Source organism: Herpailurus yagouaroundi, unplaced genomic scaffold (assembly GCF_014898765.1).
Source record: "Herpailurus yagouaroundi ecotype Mexico unplaced genomic scaffold, PumYag 166, whole genome shotgun sequence".
Taxonomy (NCBI): domain Eukaryota; kingdom Metazoa; phylum Chordata; class Mammalia; order Carnivora; family Felidae; genus Herpailurus; species Herpailurus yagouaroundi.
Genome location: NW_024412407.1, coordinates 33,390,478 through 33,411,021, shown reverse-complemented (window position 1 = coordinate 33,411,021; position 20,544 = coordinate 33,390,478). Strand labels below are relative to the sequence as shown.

Genomic DNA, 20,544 nt, shown 5'->3' with positions numbered 1-20,544 from the left:
AATAGTTATTGGTTGTATTTTTCCAGCAAGTTCATGGGCTGTCAAGTATTTTGAAGAAAATTCTATTCATCCCTAATCCTTTTTTTCCCTTACTTATAGATTTATAAAGACTTCACTGCAAAAGAACCAATTCATAGTCAAATAATTACTTAGAAACTTTCTGCACTTTTAATCTTGTTTACGAGTTTCCAGACTGCATAACCATTACTCATTTAGTCCTTGAAAGTTTAATCTGCTTTCAAGCCAAGCACACATTTTTTAATTTCTCTGAAAAAGTTAGTAACTGATATTATCAGGCACAGTTGTTGCCAAATCTTTCTGCTGTATACCACTATGACAGTTCTCATGTTTTTTATATTCTTTAATTTTTTACACATTAGCTTTTTGTCATTAACTGAAATCTAGAGAAAAGAATGCTTTATTCAGCTTTATAGCCTCTGTTACTAAGACAGTCTCTTAAATACAAGAGTTCAATAATATTTTAGAGAAAGTACCTATATTAGTAAAATAAAACATATAGGAACTGATTTTAAATGTAACTTGATGAAATTTATTTCTATGAATACTCTAAAATTTGTATTTGTTTTTATTTTTGCAAAGCCCATAAATGCTTAAGTTCTCTGTTTTAATTTAAGATGAATTTTAAGAATAAAATCTCATCTATTGCTAAGATTTTCCTTCCCTTTGGTAGGTGCTCTCCAATCAGATTCTCAGCTTCCCTTGATCTCCTCATGAGAGCAATTTCTTCAATTGAAAATCACCATCATTTGCATTGTCTTTGTGGATCCCAGATCTCCCATCTACCAATGTCAATCTCTCACCATGTTTGAGTACAAGAACCTTTGTCAAAGTAATTTTCTGGAGATCTATCCATTGACTTCTCAGGGGACCTCAAGAAATTCTCAGTCCTAGACTGGTAAGTAGTTTGATTTTGATGGAATTGGATGTAAGCATATAAAAGATGATGCAAACAAATTTCAGTTAAAATGCAGACTTCATGTCTATACATGAAATGTAATCAATGAATGACTCTGGTCACTACATACAGTTATGACACCAAATTTGATACTCTGGAAACTGTGTCAAGAGTTGAAGAGTGAGAGATATTTTTGTTTGCAGGGGAAAGACTGAGAGATAAACTGATAGCTCTATTCAATAGGTTTAGGGTATTTCTTTCATTGAAAGTCAGTGTGACAGAATTAGAATTAGAAGAAATGTTTTCAACATACAAATGTGAAAATTTTTAGGTCACCACGGAGAAAAACTTATATTTTTAATCATGAGCTCTAGCCCATAAAGACATATTATGCCTCAAAACATTGCATATTTACCTTATCTATAAATATTCAAATAGAAGCTAGTGGCTATTTCTTGGAGATAGGGAGAAAATATCACTACATTACAAAATCTGCTAAACTAGAAAAACTGTAAGTATCCATATAACTTTAAAATTTGAAGATTCTTGCAAATTCAATTTTATTTTTTATTTCAATCTTTAAATTTTAAATTGGTGTCAGTTTCTTGCAAGGTCAGTCATAACTATGAAATCATTGTGTTGATTGATTTTTCATGTGAATTGACTATGTTTTTTAATATGTAATTTTTTTTAAATACAAAAAAATCCTTCGTAAATGAAGTTTTGAAAACCTTGAGATTCATGGACACTATCTTGCTATTTAAAAGTGCATTAATAGGGCACCTGGGTGGCTCAGTCGGTTAAGCAACCGACTCTTGACTTCGGCTCAGGTCACGATCTCATGGTTCGTGAGTTCAGGCCCCTGCATCGAGCCCTGTGCTGACAGTGTGGAGTCTGCTTGGGATTCTGTCTCCTTCTCTCTCTGCCCCTCACCCGTTTGCTCTCTATCTCTCTCTCAAATAAAAATAAAAACTTAAAAAAAAAAGTAGATTAATAAATCTTCAAATCATTTAACAAAAAAAAAAAATTAGAGAATTCTTTGATGAGATATATTTTCAAAGCTTGGTATCTACCAAACAATACCAGATTCATTGTAAACCTTTGGTGTGAACACAGATCTGCCTCTTCACTATTTAACAGAATATAAGCCTATAATCAGTAAAGACTAAAGTTGAGAACTCATCAGTAGGCCTGTGAACTGGTTAGATATTGAGACAATTACATATTCCATGTACAAGGTTATGGATTTTAATCTTGAAATCCAACTGCCTAGTTCAATTCTTGGCTGTACTACATAAGACTTTAGTGGGGATTAAATAAATTAAGATTTGTAAAGTACTAAGAACAGTGTCTTGCACATAATAAATATCATATTAAGTAGTTTTGCTTTTTTTTTTTTTTTTTGAAATACAATTAGGAGCGCCTGGGTGGCTCAGTTGGTTGAGCATCTGACTTTGGCTCAGGTCATGATCTCAAGGCTTGTGAATTTGAGCCTCGCATGGGGCTCGATGCTGTCAGCACAGAGCCTACTTCAGATTTTCTGTGTCTCTCTCTGCTTCGTCCCCACTTGTGCTCTCTCTCTCAAAAATAAACCTTTAAAAAAATACAATTAAAAAATAAAACTTCCTGTTTGATACTAATGGAAAACTTGTCAGCAGAAATTTTTAATGGAAATGGGGTCAGAGCAATTTTTGGGTTCATTTAGATCATATTTCACACTATCTTTATTTCACTCAATTAAGAACAGTTAAATAGGGGATCTGAGTGAAAGGCAGCTACCAACTGGATGAGCAAGATGCGTAGATGTTTCTACCTGAATCAAAGGGTTAATTCTATCAAGCAATCTGTGTGGTCCCCCAAATAACTATGTTATTTCTTTACAGAAAATTATATGGATTAGGTTTTTAAAGACTGAATCACAGAAATTATTAAAACTCCTCAAATTAATTAGAATCTCCACACTTTACCATTCACTGGGCCAAAAATAAATTCTTTCCTCTTAAAACTGCAGTTAGCATCTATCTAGTAGAGACAAACTGTTGGAAGAAAATATACTTAATGTCATAATCAATAGCAACGCATTTTAAAATATTTTAACTATAATTTTTAAAGGTGGTTTATGACTCATTATTTATGCTTATTGTAGAAAATTGGAAAATATAGGAAAAGTATAAAGAAGAAGCAAAAATTTTGACCTAATGCTACTCCTCAGAAAAAATAAACTTTAACATTCAGTGGATTTTTATGTAACTTTTTTCCTATGCTTATTTTTATGATTTCACTTGAAATCATACTATGTGCCCAATTTTCCATATGGCCTTTTTAATCTGAAACTACAATTATCTGGTTATTAATAATAATGATAAAAATTTCATAACTATTAAACTATTGCAGTTTATTCTATGAAGCACTATAATTTATTTATCATTTTCCTTAATGTAGTATTTAAATATTTTTTTTTCAACGTTTATTTATTTTTGGGACAGAGAGAGACAGAGCATGAACGGAGGAGGGGCACAGAGAGAGGGAGACACAGAATCGGAAACAGGCTCCAGGCTCTGAGCCATTAGCCCAGAGCCTGACGCGGGGCTCGAACCCATGGACCGCGAGATCGTGACCTGGCTGAAGTCGGACGCTTAACCGACTGCGCCACCCAGGCGCCCCCCTTAATGTAGTATTTAGATGGTCTTTTTTTTTTTTCTTTTTAAAATACTGCTGCAGAAAAATTATAACATGTGGAGAAAAGCTTCTACCTGTATTTTGGATCCTTTCCCTACAGCCGATCCCCAAAACTAGAATATTTAAGGCTTGTGATGTTCATTACAAATTTTAGTCGTGACTCAGTTAAATAGATTTCCTATCATATGATTAATATTTCATGTGATCTAACTAATAATTAGAACCTTAAAATACAGTTAATAGTTTTTATTATGTGATTTCTGCTTTGACATGTGAATTCTGTCTTCTTTATACTTAAGGAATCAGCTTCTCAGGTTGGAAGGAGATATGTTCACAAGTCTAATCAGACTTAATATCTGTTATTAAATTATTTAGAGGAATCAGATTTAATATTTCCACAAATTTCTATTAATTATCCAAAGAAACCTAAAAGAGGAAGACTAAATCATGGCAGGATATGAAGAGAGAAAGTGGAATGGATGATTTGGGCTCCCAATGTCTTCATTTAAATATATTTGGATAGATTATGATACTGATGAGGAAGTCAATAATAGTAAAGATAATGGGGAGGATAAACAGCATCATCTTTACCCTGACATTCATAATCAACAAAGCATTTCCTAAAAGAGCACTGTGCTCTCTTAACTGCAGTAACCAGCTTGGGCTCTGATTATATGAATAATTATATGCATGATTGCATGTACTTTGGACCTTAAATGGTATTTATGGAAGATTTCATATTCAAAAAAAATGGGAAATGAGAAGAAGAGTAATACATTTTGATCATAAAAATGCAACAATCTGGCTTCTGTTAAATCAGTGTGAAATAAGAGGATTCGCTGATGAGATGGTGACAGCTGTCACCATCCATTGCTAAGTGACCAATAAAAGCTTTAGAAATGTGCTTCATTCTCATCACAGATCCTTCCTCTGAAAGAGGAGTAAGAACTTGATGTGAAATCTACTGGTGAGACAACTACTTAACGATTTTCATTAGTTTCTATTTAAATTAGCAGAAGTGTGGACATCTCTAACGTGGTCAAACCTACAATCTGTTTGGAGCAGAAATCAAAACTTCTGACTAGAAGTTTAAAAAAAGGTAAAGGGAAAAACAAAGTCCTTAAGAATTCAACAAATTGAGGAGGGAATTAAAATATTTATGAAACATGATTCATTTTAAAAATGAGAAGTACGGATGTTGTGTAAGGGTACAAACTTGGAATGAGTATTTACAAGCCCTAGAGGTCTAAGGCACAGTATAGTGAATGTGGACAACAATATTGTATTATAATCATCAAACTTGCTAAGAGACTGGTACTTAAGTACTCCAACCACTAAAAAAAGGATAATATGCAACATGATTGAGGTGCTAACTGCATTAACATGTTGTGTGCCTTAAATTTACACAATATGTCAAATATGTTTGTATAAAGTGGCATTTTTGAAAAAAGAAAAGAAAATGAAGAGTAATAATTCCATTAGTAGAGGAAGAAAGCAAGCGGTAGAGGGAGAAAGAATATAGAAGTGGTATAAGGAAGAAGATTCTTTGCCAGCCCCCTATCCAAGAGGATAAGATTCAAACTCCATCCTTTGGAAATGAATTTTGCCGCTGACTTGAAAATGTTCCTTAACGAATTCCTAAAATTGCAAGTGAAAACAACACTTCTATGTGAAACATACTGTGGTGAAGTCTTTTTGACAACAGCTAACATTTGAATCACAAGTAATGTCAAGCTGCTCTATAAACTTTACATGTTGTCAAAGGTAAACACAAGAAGATTGCAACAGATATATGTTTTCGAACTAAAATTACGGTTCTAAATAGCGTTTTTTTTTCCTGATCTCGATGTAAATGCGAAGGAAATTTCCATATTTCAAACTCCATTTAATCATGCAATTGAGGAGTGTCCACCTTTACTTCAACTGGAAGTGATTAATGGGCAATGCAGTGATATGCTGAAAGGCAAAAGATGCCATCCAAATGATGAGTGTGCTCAACTAAAATCATATGCTTGTGAGTTAATACCAGTATTTGGTGTATCTATGTGAAAAGTAAATTCTCAAAATTGAAATATATAAAATTTTAAAACACACTAGCCTTAACAGATGAACATTCACAATTAACTTTGATGAGAATATTGACTTTGAACCCCAAATAAGCAAAAGGTTATCTCCCTTGCTCCAGAATTCCATTCTTCTCCTAAGTAGCATCCACTATCAAAATTATTTTAATCCATTGTTATCATATTATCTTTTGTTTCATTAATAAAAAATTGTGGAAATTTATTTTTTCTTTTTATATGAATATTTACATGATATCCTTGATTTTTATTCTTATTCACCCTTCATATCCTGAAATAGATACTATCTGGACCTTCCCAAAAGTTTGTCAATACCTAATATAAATTATAGTCCTACTGTCATTATAGTGTAATTCTCTTATCAAGTATACACATTGGGGTGCCTGGCTGGTTCAGCCAGTAGAGCATATGACTCTTAATCTCAGGGTTTTGAGTTCAAGCCCCATGTTGGGTGTGGAGCCTAGTTAAAAAAAAAAAAAAAAGTATGTGCATTGATTCTAGTATTAAACATGAACATATTGCTAATCTAGTCATTGTCAAGAGATTGATAATTTCTAGTGATTATTCTTCTATGTTCCTTGTATTTCTATGAATATTTTATGCAGAGATCAGGAGTTATATCTATAGCTATTTAAACCTTATTTAGTAAATATTTACTATTTTATTATTTTATTTTTATTTTTTAAGAGTATACAACTCTTTTAATGTTTATTTATTTTTGAGAGAAGGAGATAGAGTGCAAGCAGGGGAGAGGCAGAGAGAGAGTGGGAGACCAGAATCTGAAACAGGCTCCAGGTTCTAAACTGTCAGCACAAAGCCCAACGTGGGGCTTGAACTCCGGAACCACGAGACCTCAGTCTGAACTTAGGTTGGATGCTTAACCGACTGAGCCACCCAGGTGCCACAATATTTATTATTTTAAATAATGATATAATTAAATTATTTTTCCTGCCAAACAATAAGTATGTACAAATTTTTACATTAAAAATGAAGGCATAGGGGTGCCTGGGTTGCTCAGTCAGTTAAGTGTCCGACTTCAGCTCGGGTCATGATCTCACGGTTCATGAGTTCGAGCTCCTTGTCAGACTCTGTGCCAACAGCTCAGAGCCTGGAGCCTGCTTCGGATTCTGTGTCTCCCTCTCTCTCTGCCCCTCCCCTGCTCGCACTCTATCTCTCTCTCAAAAAATAAATAAACATTAAAAAAATTTTTTTAAATAAAAAAAAGAAATGAAGGCATAATATTGATACAGGATAGAATGGAGATGCAGTAGCCTAAACAACTAGAACAGTAGAGAATAGAATAAAATATACTTGAAAAAATGTTGCAAGTTTCAAATAAAAATAAATGGAAGTTATATTTTGCTGTGACAAAGCAAAACCAAAAATCTATCTTTTGTGTTAAGAAAAATAAAGTTTATAATACTAAGACACATTTTCAGCAAATACATAGTGAAGCTGACAAGTTACTTCCTCTCAAAAGTTAAAAAGAATTGATAAAAATTTGTCTGCTAGAACTATAATTAAATATGTGAAAAGGTTTTAAAAAATAATTTTAAAAGAATCCAAGCTTTTAACTTTAGCCAACTATAAAATAGCTCTTTTTTTTTAAGTTTATTTATTTATTTATTTCTGAGAGAGACAGACAGAGTGTGAGCGAGGGAGGGGCAAAGAGAGAGGGAGACACAGAATCCGAAGCAGGTTCCAGGCTCCAAGCTGTCAGCGCAGAGCGCACTGCGACTCAAACCTATGAATCAGGAAATCATGACCTGAGCCAAAGTCAGACATTAAATGGACTGAGCCACCCAGGCGTCCCTAAAATAGCTTGGTTCTTACGCACACAGAAAATAATTTTTAGATGAAGAAATTGGAAAATATGTTATTTCAATTATGAAAACTTTGTTAGAAAATTATGAGAGAAAGACTTTAAAAAATATATTTGACAAAAAGCTGAAGATTTCAATTAAACCAATTGCCCATGGAATGCAAGACCTCTATAACACCAAAGATCGACTGATTCAAACTTTGAAAAGCTGCAGGGACTTGTCTTTAGCTTCTTATCTGTAGGTGAGTCATGTGATGTAAAAAGCACTGCCAAATTAACATTCGATGTGTATTTCTCAAAGGACATCCATATTTATGAAGAAAGGTGGTCAATTTATGGCTTAAATGGAACTCATAGCAGAGATTTTTTTTTTAAGCTTATTGATTTATTTTGAGAGAGAGAGAGAGGGAGAGCAACTGGGCGGGAGGCAGAGAGACAGGGAGAGAGAGAAAAGCCCAAGTAGGTTCCATGCTGTCAAAGTGGAGCCCAACGCGGGACTTGATCTCAGGAACCGTAAGATCATGACCTGAGCCGAAAACAAGATTTGGATGCTTAACTGACTGAGCCACCCGGCAGCCCCAAGATATTTTTAATTTAATATGTCTGCCAAAGAATTTTTGATATGAAATATTAGTTTCTATCACAACAGAGGATGCTCCAACTCTGTTAAGCCAAAAGTCTTGATTTATTGAAATTTTAAGACAAGAAACATGTTTCCCTTCCTGCTTTGTTTCTGTGATGCATACTGAAAACATAAATGCCCCAGTTTTCTGAAGCAAACTATGAAAATTGCCATAGATGCATTTAACATCATTCAGGGAATATGTGCAAATGTTATGAGCCACCAAATTGTTTTGGAATTACTGAAAGGAATAGAAGACAATGAATGTAATCATCTTGTGTTCTTCACCAGTGTTTGTTGGTTAAATTGTGGAAGAGTTGTACAAGGATTAACTGCACTGTTAATTCCAATTCAATGTTTTTCTTGAAAGAAAAGGAATACTTGGCAAATATTCAAAATCCAAACACAAAACTTGGAAGTCTGATCTATGTTTTTTTTACTGCTACATCACATTGCCTATGAATGAGTTAGATTTGAAGTTATAAGAAAGAAAAAGCTTGTCTGTGAACTAGCTAGACAAGTACAAGAACGTATGTTGAAATTGAGTCTTTGTATAATGTAAATCAATAATAATGATTTTATATACTATTTAACATAAATCAATATTAAAAAGCTTTAAACTATGATTCAGAACACTATGAAAATTGACTATAAAAATTACAAGAAATATTTGAAGGATACCTTGTGGATATTTGTTGATTTTCAATTTATTCAGTATTTCTTTCAATTCAATGTTAGTAATAGTGGGTTAACAGAAGAGATAGTGAATTTACTTCTTTTGGATGCAAGTAGTTTTTAAACCGATATGTTTTTCTTTAAAGTTATATCAATTTTGGGGGCACCCAGGTGGCTCAGTCAGTTAAGATTCTGACTTCGGCTTAGGTCATGATCTCATGGTTTATGAGTTTGAGCCCCGCATAGGGCTCTGTGAGGACAGCTCAGAGCCTGGAGCCTGCTTTGGATTCTGTGTCTCCCTCTCTCTGCCCTTCCTCTGCTCATGCTCTGTCTGTCTCTGTCTCTCTCTCTCAAAAATAAATAAACATTAAAAAAATTAAAATAAATAAATAAGCATTAAAAAATTATCAAATTGTTTAAAAGATGAATAAGTTTTTTCAATATAAAAGCACATGATAAACGAACAATTCTTGGCACTGGATTCAGTTATTGGAGAATTGTTAAGTTTGGAACTTGGATATGTGAAACTATGTTTTTCTTTGGTTGTTAAATTCAACCTTCTTATTTTTATTTATTTCTAATTTTATTTATTTATTTATTTATTTATTTATTTATTTATTTATTTATTTATATTTGAGCCAAAATCAAGAGTTGGTTGCCCAACCAACTGAGCCACCCAGGCACCCCAAAACACAGACTCTTAACTATACAGAACAAACTGATGGTTACCAGAGCGGGGGGTGGATGGGGCGGTGGGTGAAATAGGTGATGGGGTTAATAGTACACTTGTTATGATGAGCACAGGGTGATGTATGGAATTGTTGAATCATTATATTGTACACCTGAAACTAACAGAACACTATGTTAACTATACTGGAATTAAAGAAAAAAGAATAAGAGGGATAAGGAGTGCATTTGTACCATTTTCAACAATGAGGAGAGGATTTGTAATAATATTATTGCAGAGTAACTGAATGTGTTTTCCCATAGAACAACATATACTGCTTATTAGCTTATTTTCTTATAGAAATAAAACAGTGGACAATAATGAAACTTCAGCACTTGGTTAAAATGTTTCTCTAGAAGAAACAGCCTCAAAAAAAAAGTGTAAACACTAATTCCTCACTGTGGACTCTTTGTGATCACCTCATTTATTTTCTTAATGAATAATTTGTTTCTTTCAGATGTGTTACAGTCTCTACCCTAAAGTCCAGAAGAACACAGACCTTCCCAGGTCAAGAATGAAAGAAACAGGTGACCATCACCATGCCCACTGGCCCAGAATTTTTTAACTCTGTAGAATTTAGTCACCAGGTGGTGCATTGTTAGACACTCCTTGACCCCTCTCCCTCTGGATTTGGACAGGGACGACTTGGTGAGTATATTTTTGTATTTTCTTTTCTTCCACAAATTTGGGGGCATGCAGGGGAATTCATCCCTCCTTGGTTTTTATTGTGTATCTTTTTTCTATTTGTCCTTCTATTCCTATTCAGTCTATTCTCCAGGCTTCTCTTCATCTGCCCTCCTTTTAGATGTCAAGATTCCAAATTTCCTTGCACAGCTAGCTTGTCTTTTCATTGTGTTCCCACTCAACAATTTCCCTGGGCAATTTCATACCTTTTCATGGCTCCGCCCACCACCCCTCACCATGGATTCTGTCTCTATTGAGGATTCAGACCTATCGTAGCAACAAAACTAAATTTCTTACCTAACCATCGTCTGTCTCCTCTTAAATTTCCACAGTCACCCAATCCTCAATGTTTAAAACTGAACTCATAATTTTCACCACAGATTTAATCTTCCTCCTTGTTTCCTGCAGGGCAGAAATTTGAGACTTATCCCATCCTCATTCCTACCTCTTTTCTCCACCTGGGATGTCTAGCGTCCATGTTGAACTTTCTAAGAATACATCGCCTCCTCTTATGATTTCCAATTTTAATCATTGGATTAAATTTAGGGGTAGCTAAATTAAATTAAATAAATGTGTTGAGCACATTATCTGGTCTACTTTGACCCTCACAACAACCCTACAAAATAGACGTATTATTCACAAGATGTTAATAAACTTGACAAAGGACATAAAGCTAGTAGGTTGAGGAACCTCCATTTGAATCCACATGAGTTTTATTTCTCACTTCCATTAGCTCTTTTTTGTAAAGGAAGAAAAAGTGGCTTTCAAAGTAACCAGTTGCTAGATTCAGTTAATTGATTGTCTTCAAAACAGTTTATGTGTTGTGTGGAGCCAGCCATAAACTAATGGAGAGCGGAGCTGCTCCGGAGAACTATTAATGCTATCGTGGGAACCACGTATGTGATTTCAAACTTTCTCCTAGCCATGTTAAGAAGTGGAAAAGAAACAGGTGACAGTAATTTTAAGAACGTATCTTATTTAACCCAGCGTGTCACCGTTTTATCATTTCAACACTTAGCCAGTACAAAAATTACCAAGATGTTTCACATTCACATCAAACACAAACACCTAGTGCTTGAAATCTCTTGTGTATTTTACATTTACAGCCCACCTCAGCCAGGATGCTAACTTTTCCATTTACTTGCTCTGTATGTAGATTCCATAAAATATGTAGCTCAACTAGTTTAATGGGGCACCTGGGTGGCTCAGTAGGTTAAGCGTTTTGACTCTTTGTTTCAGCTCAGGTCATGATTTCTCAGTGGGTGGGATCGAGCCCTGGGTCAGGCTCTGCACTGACAGCATAGAGTCTGCTTGGGAGCTCTCTCTTTCCCTCTCTCTCCCCTCCCTGCTCATGCTCACTCTCACCCTCTCGTTCTTTCAAAATAAACAAATAAACTAAAAAAAAAAAAAAAAAAAAAAAAGAGTCTGTGTTTTGGTTTGTCTCTGTTTTTCTTTGTTCATTTGTTGCCCAAATTCCACATTTGAGTGAAATCATATGGTATGTGTCTTTCTCTGGCTGATTCACTCCTACTCTGCCATCTTCCCCAGAAGTCTATTCCTCTGATTCTTTAACACATCTCTGTCTTTTGCTTTTTGATGTGTTCCATCAATATTTTTTCTCCAAATGCCATCTTAGTTCAAACCTTTATCACCTCATGTGGTTACAAACAGCAGCTTTTGAATTGGTTTGTTAACGTCCTCTAACGTCAGCTTCATTTGTATACAGCTACCTGTATCACTTTTCAAAAATGTATTTAGATTAAATAATCAAAGCAAAATGTATCTTTTATAATATGGCTGCTAATTTGCTGAATTCCAGTTATCATAATGTCATTTCTTAAAATAAAGAAATATAGTATGGACATTTGGAAAACCTGAATTGAAGTCCCTGTGATTTATATATGACCTTGAAGAAATTGCTTAACTTCTGGGCTTTAGTTCCCTCATTTGTAACATAAATTGGTATATATGATCTTTGAAACTTCTCAATTCTGACTTTGAACAAAGCTTTACCAGTCTGCAGGCATTCAGGTCTTTGCATTGTACTCCACATTGTATTTCCTGAGACGTTTTCTCACTCATCAATGATTAAGGAACATTAATCAGTGACAGGCATTATGTTAGACTCTAGGTATAGCTAAATTCTCTGCCCAGAGAAACAGGACAGAGCCATCTACCTAAATATTGGTACTACATCAGTACATAATCAAGGCCATACTAGGGGATTTATATACAGCACAATGGAAGGGGGAAGGATAAGAAACAAAATCTAACTCTGCCTAGGGAAGCTAAATAAAGAGGATAGGAAACCTTAAGAGAAAATTATAGATATAAGAAGAAAAAAAGAAATGAAAAGCAAAGAGGTCATTGATGACCATAGAATGGAAAAATTCAATGAAGTATTAAATAGAAATCTTACTAAAGTAGGTTGAAAATTAAATATAAACTATTAGGGGCACCTTGGTGGCTCAGTCTGTTGAATGTCCAACTTCAGCTCAGGTCATGATCTAATGGTTTGTGAATTCCAGCCATGTATCGGGTTTACTGTTGTCAACACAGAGCCCGCTTCAGGTCCTCTGTCCCCCTTTTTCTCCCTCTGCCCCTCCCCCCATTCACACACTCTCTCTCGAAAATGAATAAACATTTATAAAAAACCTATAAACTACTAGTTAATGCATTGAGTTAAGTTGATATGCTTATCTCTCTTCCTTCTTCATACTCTTGAAAAAAAAAAAAAAAGGGTACAAACTTCCACAGAAAAACAATAAGGAGAACACAGCTGACCAGACAAATCAACAACATTGGGAAGGTCAAAAGATACAAACTTCCACCTATAAAACAAATAATTGTGGGGATATAATGTACAGCATGGTGGCCATAGCTAGTAATACTGTAGTGAATGTTTGAAAGTTGTTAAGAGAGTAGACCTTAAAAGTTCTCATCACAAGAATTTATAACTGTGTTAACTAGACTTATTCTGGTAATCATTTCATAATATATACAAATATTGAATCATTATGTTGTACACCTGAACGTAATATAATATTATGTGACAATTATACTCCAATAAAAAAAGCGAGCAAGGGAACTTACATATGAGACTTGTCCTGGTGGCTGCAAGACAAGTAGCTCTTTACGTGTGCCTACCAGAATCTTGAAAGTTTATACAGATGCCTTAATGTGTTCAGTCATATAACCAGTCCACATGGTCTCAACAATACATTACTCTCTCAAGGCTGTGTCCTTGAAATGGCTGCTAGGATAGGGATAGTAGGTAGAATGTACATTCCAAGGACAGGGGAAGGAGTAGGGAGACTTCAGTTGCCTGAAGTCAGTGGGCAGTCATGTCTTCTTGGTGACTTCCTCTAACAAGTGTTTTCGAAAAAAATTACACCTTTAGATTCTATGATATGTTTAAATACATTGGGAAACACTTTGATTTCTTTTTTGTTTTTAATGTTTATTTACTTTTCAGAGAGAGAGAGACAGACAGAGTGTGAGTGGAGGAGGGGCAGAGAGAGAGGGAGACACAGAATCCGAAGCAGGCTCCAGGTTCTGAGCTATCAGCGCAGAGCCCAATGCGGGGCTTGAACACAAGAACTGTGAGATCATGACCTGAGTGGAAGTCAGATGCTTAACCAACTGAGCCACCCAGGTGCCCCAAGACAGAGTTTGATTTCTGTGGGGAAATGTGGGGATCAACCATGACAGGTAATTTTTAACTCCAAGGAAAGAAAAAATTTGTCCAAGAAATATAATCATAGAGTATATGGCTCAGTTAGGAATAATGTTAATGTATGTATAATAATGTAACTACTTGAATACTAACAACCAAAGAATTTTAAATAATTATACTTGATGGATGGGGGTCAGAAAAGTTTATGAGTAGGTAGGAGCGAGGGATATGTAAATTCTCCTCCTCCATGGTAGGAAGTGAATAGGTAATATCCTAAACTTAAAAGTTTAGATACAGCAGTATTAGCATGTTATTTAGAAATACAGAGATGTCACCAGAAGAAAAAGCTGATTTCTGGAAAGCAGAAATTGGGGGAAGAGAGGAACAGCAGGGGATTTCTGCTTTTCAATATACATTTTATGGAACAATTAGATTTTAAAACTAAATAAATGTTTTATTTTGATTACAAAGTTAAAATTAACTTACAAAAAGAAACACTGACTAACAGTAAATGGAGAATTTCTGCTGAAATAAGTTTGCATATTCCCAGCAATCTTCCAGATTCCAAGAAAGTATAGAAAATAAAAATTAGGGGCGCCTGGGTGGCTCAGTAAGTTAAGCATCCAACTTCAGCTCAGGCCATGACCTCACAGTTCAAGGCTTTGAGCCCCGCATCAGGTGCTGTGCTGACAGTTCAGAGCCTGGAGCCTGCTTCGGATTCTGTGTCTCCCTTTCTCTCTGCCCCTGCCCCGCTCACACTCAGTCTCTCTCTCAAAAATAAATAAATATTTTTAAAAATTTTTAAAAAGAAAAGAAAAATTAAACAACAGTTTTAAAAAGAGCTAAAGAACAAATGACAATCATAAAAAGCTGGTAATTGCAAATACGGTTCCAGGACCTAGAGAGATAAATTTGAGAGTCAGCTTTATATAAGTGGTAATTTAATCCACTAAGTTGAACAAACTCATTTTAGGCTGAATAATGAATGAGAGGAAAATGAGCCTTTCTGCTAGAAACAGACTCAAGATCCAGAAACTCAAATACTAGGCTAGGGGTGGCATGAAAGCGGAGGTGTGAAGTCCCTAGTGCCTCGCATCTGGTGAGAAACTAGAACCATGAAAAGGGTCACCAAGAGGGGACCTTCTCACTTTCGAAAGAATGCCTGAAAAGAATCATGGCACCTGCTGGGGAAAGTGGCCTGTGTCAAGTCTTGCTCAGAGAGGGAAGAGAGAAAGTGTCAGCCTCCATACTGGACCAGGGCACATTGGCCATTTTTGTTTGCTTGTTTGTTTGTTTGTTTTAGTAGGCTTCACTCCAATGGGGAGCCGGACTCAGGGCTTGAACTCATGACCCTGAAATGAAGAACTGAGCTGAGATCAAGAGTCAGATGCTTAACTGACTCAGTTACCCAGGAGGCTCAAAAATTTTTTTCTTTTCTTTTTTCAAGTAAGCTCTACACACTCAGAGTGGGGTTTGAACTCACAACCCCAAGATCAAGAGTCACATGCTTTATCAGCTAAGCCAGCTAGGTGCCCATGTGTGAGATGTGCAATATCTCTACAGAGCATTAAACATAGGCTACCAATTCAGGACCTGGGACTGAACTGAGAAGCCCAGTCAGTGATGTGTATATAACCTTAAAATTATCAGAGATATGGTAAAATTAAACAGTGTATTGAATCACTGACCCAGAATGCCAGGGAGATAAGAAGATGCTGAATCAAGTAGCTTTGGGCCATGAGGGACTGACTGAGACACTTTGTTAGGGGTAAATAACGCAAGCTCCACAGCTCCATTGCCATGATTCAAATCTTGAGTCTACCCTTTACTGACTATGTGACTTTGGGCCAGTTTTGCTACCTGCCCAAGTCTCAGCTTGCTTAGTTTTCTAAATAAAAATAGCATCTACTTCATAGGATTTTTGTAAACCATCCTTAGAAAAGAGTAGGCAGTCAAATGACATATTTGATAAAAGTTTAGTATCCAAAATATATAAAGAACTTATCAGCTCAACACCAGAAAAAACCAAATAATCCAATTAAATGGGCCAAAGATGTGAACAGACATTTCTCTAAAGAAGACATATAGGTGACCAACAGACACATGAAAAGATGCTCGATGTCACTCATCATCAGGGAAATACAAGTCTAAACCACAATGAGATATCACCAGACACGTGTTAGAATGGCTAAAATCAAGAAGACAAGAAAGAAGTGTTGGCAAGGATGTGGGGAAAAAGGAACACTCGTGTGCTACTGGTAGGACTGCAAACTGATACAGCCACTCTGGAAAACAGTATAGAAGTTCCTCAAAAAACTAAAAGTAGACTTACCACATGATACAGGGTCGCCTGGGTGGCTCAGATGGATGAGTGTCCAACACCTGATTTCGGCTCAAGCCACGATCTCGCGGTTTGTGTGTTCGAGCCCCACATCAGGCTCTGTGTTGACAGTGCAGAGCCTGCTTAGGATCCTCTCTCTCTCCTTCACTTTCAAAAATAAATAAACTTTATTAAAAAAATATTACCATATGATCCAGTTATTCCAGTACTGGATATTTACCCAAAGAATGCAAAAACACTAATTTGAAAAGATATGTGCACCCCATGTTTATTGCAGCATTATAGCCAAATTATGGAGCAGCCAAGTGTCCATCAATAGATGAATGAATAAAGAAGACATGGTGTGTGTGTGTGTGTGTGTGTGTGTGTGTGTGTGTGCGCGTGTGTGTGTGTGTGTGTGTGTGTAATGGAATATTACTTAGTCATAAAAAGGAATGAAATCTTGCCATTTGTAATAATATGAATAAATCTAGAGGGTATAATGTTATGTGAAAAAAGTCAGTCAGAGAAAGACAAATACCATGTGATTTCACTCATATGTGGAGTTTAAGAAACAATACAAACAGGGGCACCTGTGTGGCTCAGTCTGTTAAGTTGGCTTAGGACATGATCTCATGGTTCATGGGTTCAAGCCTTGTGTCAGGTTCTGTGCTGACAGCTCAGAGCCTGGAACCTGCTTTGGATTCTGTGTCTTCCTCTCTCTCTGCTCCTCCCCTGCTCATGCTCTGTCTCTCTCAAAAATAAAATAAACATAAGAAAACCAAAGTGGGAGGCATCACAATCCCAGACTGTAGCCTCTACTACAAAGCTGTAATCATCAAGACAGTATGGTATTGGCACAAAAATGACACATAGACCAATGGAACAGAATAGAGAACCCAGCATTGGACCCATAAATGTATGGCCAACTAATCTTTGACAAAGCAGGAAAGAGTATCCAATGGAAAAAAAGTCTCTTTAGCAAATAGTGGTGGGGGAACTGGACAGCAACATGCAGAAGAATGAAACTAGACCACTTTCTTACACCATTCACAAAAATAAACTCAAAATAGATGAAAGACCTAAATGTGAGACAGGAAACTATCAAAACCCTAGAGCAGGAAGCAGGCAACAACCTCTTTGACTTCAGCCGCAGCAATTTCTTGCTTGACACATCTCCCAAGGCAAGGGAATTAAAAGCAAAAGTGAACTACTGGGACCTCATCAAGATAAAAAGCTTCTGCACTGCAAAGGAAACAATCAACAAAACTAAAAAGCAACATGGAATGGGAAAAGATATTTGCAAGTGACATATTGGATAAAGGGTTAGTATCCAAAATCTATAAAGAATCAACACCTGAAAAACAAATAATCCAGTGAAGAAATGGGCAGAAGACATGAATAGAAACTTTTCCAAAGACATCCAGATGGCCAACAGACACATGAAAAGATGCTCAACATTACTCATCATCAGGGAAATACAAATCAAAACCACACTGAGATACCACCTCACACAGGCCAGAGTGGCTAAAATTAACAACTCAGGAAAACAGATGCTGGTGAGGATGTGGAGAAACGGAACCCTCTAGCACTGTTGGTAGGAATTCGAACTTGTGCAGCAGTTCTGGAAAACAGTGTGAGGTTCCTCAAAAAATTAAAATTAGAACTACCCTACGACCCAGTAATATCACTACTAGGAATTTATCCTAAGGATACAGGAGTGCTGATTCATAGGAGCATATGTACCCCAATGTTTATAGCAGCGCTTTCAACAATAGCCAAATTATGGAAAAAGGCTAAATGTCCATCAACTGATGAATGGATAAAGATGTGGTTTATATATACAATGGAATACTACTTGGCAATGAGAAAGAATGAAATCATGCCATTTGCAGCAATGTGGATGGACTGGAAGGTATTATGCTAACTAAATAAGTCAGTCAGAGAAAGACAGATATCACATGTTTTCACTCATATGTGGATCTTAAGAAACTTACCAGAAGACCATGGGGGAAGGTAAGGGTAAAAAAAATAGTTACAAACAGAGAGGGAGGGAGGCAAACCATAAGAGACTCTTAAATGCAGAGAACAAACTGAGGGCTGACGGGGGGGGGGGGGTGTGGAGAGGGGAAAATGGGTGATGGGCATTGAGGAGAGCACTTGCTGGGATGAGCACCGGGTGTTGTATGTAAGTGATGAACCACAGGAGTCCACCCCCAAAACCAAGAGCACACTTTACAGACTGTATGTTAGCCAATTTGACAACAAATTATATTTAAAAAAATAAATAAACATTAAAATTTTTTTTAAAAAAGGAACAATAGAAACAAAGAAAAAACAAGAGACAAACCAAAAAACAAACTGTTAACTATAGAGAACAAACTGATGGTTACTAGAAGGGAGATGGGGAGAGGAGGTGAAATAGGTAATGGGGGTTAAGAAAGGCACTTATGATGAGCATCATGTGTTGTATGGAAGTGTTGAATCACTATATTGTACACCTGAAACTAATTTTGCACTGTATATTAACTACATTGAAATTAAAATTAAAAAATCTTTTATTATACTTTCTTTGGATTAATTCCATTTTTCCTAATATTTTAAGTTGAATACTTAGCTCATTAATTGTCACTCTTTTTTCTCATGAAGAAACTGATGTATAAATATTTCAGCCTATAAATTTTCCTCTAAGTAGTACTTTGGATGCATTTCAGCTAGGCTTTGTTCTCTATACGGTACAACTATCTTTATAAAGGGTAAAATGGAACATGCGCTTTCTAGATTAAAATCTTTTATTGATTTTCAATTACACTTACAAGAAAACCCCCAATCTTTTTGGAGCTGGTGTGCCACCCTCTCCAGCCTCATCCTGTCCCACTCTCTCCCTCCTTCGTGGCGGCTTAGCCACACCAGCTTCCACTCCTTCTTAGATGTGCCACATTCTTTCCCCTTACGTCTCATTTCTGTTCTTTAGCACTAGGCTTAACTGCTATATCCATGAGAAGTCCCTAACCACTCTAAGTTAGCTCCCTAAGTCCACCAGGAAATAGTCTTTATTACATCCCTTATCTCCTTCATAACATTTATCACAATTGTATATATTTATGTTTGGTAACGTGGTTTTTTTTCTGTCTTTCCAACTAAATTGTAACTTGCATGAGGACTTCTAGAAAATAGCTAGCAAACAGACTGAAATTAATGGAGTAATAATAGTAACATTAATTGCATAGAATATCAACACTATAACAAGGCATGTGAATACTAATGAGATTAAATACATACTTTTTCTTAAATTATTGAAGACTGTTCAAGTTATCTAAATCTGTTATAATAGAGATAACATATATAGTAGAGATCACATATATAATAGAGATAAAAATGGATTTTTCGCCCCAAGAATATTTTTTTTTTTTTCTGAAAGATTAGATTCTGCTATCATTGTCTGGGATTCCACTTGCCACCATCATCAGATGAGGCACCAACCAGAACCATAGATCCTTCTTATCCTTCTTTCTAGTCAGAGCACCAAACTGTTGGTTGGTGATGGCCATAGAGTCCACAGTGGAGGCCACATGCAAGTCCACCATCCTCCACAGATCCACTTCCTGCCGTGTTCAGTCAAGCCCTTGTTATAGTCAGTCAAGAAAGGACCACTGACAGCTTTCTCAGGCTTGGAGACTTTTCTTCCAGATATTACAAGATATATAAAGGTAGCCATAAGCTAAGATATGCAATATAATGTGATTATTTCACACCATGAAATGATCTCTAGCTTTTGTACTTTTGCCTTGTCTATAAATGATACTTTTGAGGATTTATTTAAAGGTCAAGTGTTGGTGGCTCATATATATTAAAGGAGTTTATTAAGTAGCAAAAGGCCTTGAGACACAGAGAGAATACTTAAAACTTGGATCAAAATCTCTGAAAGAACTGGAAAAAGATGATAGACTGTGTAAAAACTATCATTGAAATATTAAAAATAACAGAGGAAGAAAATAAAATAGAAAAGAAATTTGCCAGATTCTATTCAATGAACAAAGTACTAAGGAACAAAAAAAAAAAATACATGAAAGATACAACTTAAGTGATGATGTTTTAACTCTTGAATAAAGTAATTTTTATTTTTAGTAAAATGTGAAAAACTGTATGTTATTACCATGATCACTTAAAGTTATTGACATATTTTATATTATTTTCCAAGATTTGATACAATCAATCAATATGTATTTTATTTTACTAAAAACTTACAGACAACTGACCAAAAACCTGGCTCATGTGATATATACTAGAAGCAGTAAAATTGTTTGGCAAATACATTGAAACACCTCCGAATACATACAAA

The 20,544-nt window shown here is 35.7% G+C and overlaps 1 protein-coding gene across 4 annotated transcripts in view; it reads right to left on the bottom strand.

Annotated features, from left to right (window-relative positions):
* Positions 1-20,544, bottom strand: part of GUCY2C (guanylate cyclase 2C) — a 146,707-nt gene that overhangs the window by 115,126 nt on the left and 11,037 nt on the right. For 3 of the 4 annotated variants that reach the window (XM_040488845.1, XM_040488849.1, XM_040488848.1), the window contains exon 1: positions 16,215-16,262. The exons of the other annotated variant lie outside the window; for it this stretch is intronic. The gene's annotated coding sequence lies outside the window, so the exon portion shown is untranslated. Of the gene's footprint in view, positions 1-16,214; positions 16,263-20,544 lie in introns of those variants that run through there. 4 annotated transcript variants of the gene reach the window in all.